At 38.2% G+C, this 4,019-nt stretch overlaps 1 pseudogene; it reads left to right on the forward strand.

Moving 5' to 3' along the window:
• The first annotated feature begins 2,155 nt into the window (after positions 1-2,155).
• On the forward strand, positions 2,156-3,797 carry LOC122645068 (annotated as a pseudogene).
• Positions 3,798-4,019: the final 222 nt, after the last annotated feature.

Below are 4,019 nucleotides of genomic sequence, written 5' to 3' on the forward strand. Positions count from 1 at the left end.
GTCTAAGCTTCTCCTATAAGAATTCAGTTCTTTTGATTTCAGCTGGCACAATAAAATATAATGCATATGAGAACAGGAAAATTGAGAAGTAGAAAGAACCTCCACAGATTTGCCTCTCGATTCCAAATGATTATTAGATTTGTTCTGCAATCCCGGGAAGCTTTGCAGTCTATGACCTTTCCATTTGAGATAGAAGTTCTGAAACAGGAAAAGAGATGGAAAACAAGCATTAACCAAAAGGCTGAGAACACAGAATGTGGATGTGTGGATAGCGTCCAGTCAAACCAAAGATGCACAAGCTGCCATTTGTACCTGATGTAACAACTCTCCGTAGAGAAAGTTTGAAGAAAATCCTCCTTACTCTCAAGCAGAGATTCACCAAAAATTGCCTGTCAAAATTACCCAACTTTTATTGTACAAGTAGGGACTAAATATCAGATAGTTCAAAGCAGGTGGTTAATGGTACCTGAAGAGCAAACTTCAGATATGTGATCCCTTTCCCTCCCTGACAACAGATCAAGATAAGTTAATGTTAGAGTGCAGCCATAAGATTCAAGTGAAGGGGGAAGAAGAAGCAGGTGTCATTGAGTGGGCAATTAATCATAAATTCATGGTTTCAATTTTTGGTGGTGTTAATGAATCTCTCTAGAATCTGGTTTATGGATTCCAACTATATCCCTAACACAGGCCGTTACGGACATGCTTGCAAATGATTAGAAATACCCAAAAACAGAGACTAACGGACTGAAGCTCAGCAAACCCTATAGATAGAACTAGAGAGAAAGTACAGATTAAAATCAAATACTAGAGATAAGAGAAACACATCTTTGTTTGTTTGCCTATGTCAGAGACGACATGGGGAACCTAGGGTTTTTTTCACTCATCAAATTCCATGTATTGCATTTAAATTCAAATCATAAATATGCAAATGATCTAATACCTGATCAGAACGAGGATTGATGAACTTTCGATTAAATCAGAGCTTCCAATCTTTAGAAAACCAACCATGCTCAGAGCTTTCAAGCTTCTCACACACAAAGCGAATCAATGTCTTCTGAGCTTCTCAGAAAGAGAACCTGAGAAGATCCAGCGCATATCTTCCAAGCTTTGATCTCAAGAGATAGAGAGAACCAGTGCAGGTTACATCCTCGAGGTTCTCCAAGCCTTCAGAGGGTTCGATATTTCAGTCGAGAGAAAAGACTGCAAATTCGAGAATCCTAGGGTTTTGAATTTACTTGCGTTTTTTGTCAGAAAATAAAAATTGCAATCTTACCTCAAAAGTGGAATTTATTCTCCACGGAAAAAACAATTCCTTGGCAGCCAAACACCTAAAATTATTTACCTTGGGAAAAAAATTTCACTTTACATAAAAAATTTACATTCCCCTTGCAACCAAACAAACCCTTAGAGAGTTGGTTTCATGAGATCTTACTATTCCTAAACATATTGTTGTAATTTGTTGAAATTCTGATGTGAAACAATTGGAAGTTTATCCAGAAGCCACCTAAATCTTTTTAAAATCTTGCTTTATATTTGGTTGATTATCTTTCTCATTTGTATTTATTTTACAAGAGATGGTTTCAGTTATAAGTATTGTTTTGACCAGGAAAAAATGAGCCAGTTTAATCAATGGTTGAATGGCTGGTTTGGTTTTCAAAACTATGAGGATAAACTTAACCTACAGTAGAATATATTAATTTTTCAATAATTGTGAGAAGGGAAATGGGACACTTGATGACCTGGATTGCAACCAACTCCGGTGACATCTCCTGCAGAAAGCTATCACCACCACCACCACTCTGCTCTCTCTTTGATCTTTGCAGGTTGGGGTTAACCTAAGGGTGTCAATTTGGAACCGAAACTGTATACCGATACCGAAACCGACCGTATAAAACCGTACCAAACCGCACCGTTGCAAAAATGGTATGATACGGTATGAAAAAATAGTATTACTCACGGTACGGTATCGATATTGGATACAATACCGACGGTATGTACCAAAACCGTACCGTTATTCCGTTTCTGTACCAAAACCATACCGTGTGTTGTGGGGTATATTTGTCAATTTAAACTCCTAACAATCCTAACTCCTAAGACCCTAAATGCTAAATCCCTAATTCCTTTCACGCTTTCACTCATTTCAGTTCAATCGACAATGGCTAATCCTAAGGTCTTCTTCCCTCCCGCTGGTAGAATCGTCAAGGAGCTCTACGCCGATGTCACCCCTCACACTGCGGAGAACTTTCATGCTCTTTGCACCGGAGAGAAAGGATCTAGCCGGAGCGGCAAGGCCTTGCACTTCAAGGCATCGTCCTTCCACCGCCAGAAATGGTACCGATGGCGATTCGATCTACGGATCCAAGTTCGCCGACGAGAACTTTGTCAAGAAACACACTGGAGCTGGCATTCTGTCCATGGCTAACGCTGGACCTAACACTAACGGATCTCATTTCTTTATTTACACTGCGAAGACCGAGTTGCTCGATGGAAAGCATGTGATTTTCGGACAGGTGGCTGAAGGGATGGACGTGGTGAAGGCAATCGAGAAGGTTGGTTCTTCTAGTGGAAGGACATCCAAGCCAGCTATGATTGCTGATTGCGGAGAGTACAGAGCGTCCCTCTTCAGTTGCAGCACTACAGAGTACAGAGAACATAGGCATTTGGGAACACGGTCATCTGAAATGCTTCTTCCAAATACAATTTTCTCAAGGATTTTAATCTCTCTCCCCTCATCTTTTTCTACTTTTCTTCCATTGAGATTTTTATGCAAAATCAGTTTACTGAGTGCAGTATTATGGATTAATGAATGGAGATGTGGGTTTTGTTGGTGATCAGGTGAAGCCATGAAGGTATGGTTGGGTGATAATGCAAAACACCATTTTTTAATACCGTTTTTTAAAAACCGATTTCTATACCATTTTCGTATCGTATTCATACTATTTTTTATACCATTTTTATACCGTACCGTAGAGGTATGGTAACGGTATTGAAAATAGGACTTTTAAATGATACGGTATGGTATCGGTATTGAGTACCTAATTTTGGTACCGTACCAAAACCGTACCGTATTATCAAAACCGTACCGGTTGACACCCTTAGGTTAACCTTTAATTTCACTCTCTGCCCTTTAAGCACCATATATTTGAATATTTTCAGGTAAATAGAAAATGCTGAATTGAAATCTCTTAAAATATATTTGTTCTTTTTTCGTGTTAGTTCTCTTTCTTGACTCAAAAAGTTGTACATAATTTGTGGCCAAACCATTTCTGTTTCTAACCTAAAACTATTCTAAGATTCGTTACTGAGAAAGAGAGAGAATGGTTTCAAAAAACTTATACCAAATAGTATTTATGCAGGATATTCACAAAGCTTTTCTGGTTGTATATGCATACAATTAGTGTTCTGAAAGGTGCACATGTTTCACATGCCTGTGACATCATAGTCTCAAAGACCCTGTTCATTGAAAGGGGGTGGGAAACAATCTTATATGTATTATTTCATTGATTTTAAAATGAACTCATTTTAAGATTCATAATTCTTATATGTATTATTTCCATTCTATTCATCTTCGGCTTGCATTACCCTGTTAGAGTTTATTAGCTATACTGAGGGCTAATATGTTTAGGAGAAGAAAATGTCTTCTTTGTTTTCCTTCCAGCTTAATGTTATAGAAGCCCTCTTGAAAGTGTTTTTCCTGTAATTGTTTCTTGCTGGATCAGTTGAGGGAGCATGCTACTGGAGTTCTTCCAGGCTTAATGAAAGGTAAAGATGAAGACCTAGCGATAGAGCATTCATAGAGGCACTTTCCCTTCAAAAACAAAGAAAAAGGTTGAATTATGTGTTCTGGATGACTTCAGTTATCTATATTTGCCTAAATCTATGGATATGTGTAGACATGATGGGATGCTTCTGTAATGAGGGTTGTGAGCACCATCTGTTTTATTTGTTTGACTCAGAAGAGAGAGGAACTATTTTTTCTTAATCCGTCTCTCATCTTTCCTTCTGTGTTTCTTATAGGT

The sequence above is a fragment of the Telopea speciosissima genome, chromosome 11 (assembly GCF_018873765.1).
Source record: "Telopea speciosissima isolate NSW1024214 ecotype Mountain lineage chromosome 11, Tspe_v1, whole genome shotgun sequence".
Lineage (NCBI taxonomy): Eukaryota > Viridiplantae > Streptophyta > Magnoliopsida > Proteales > Proteaceae > Telopea > Telopea speciosissima.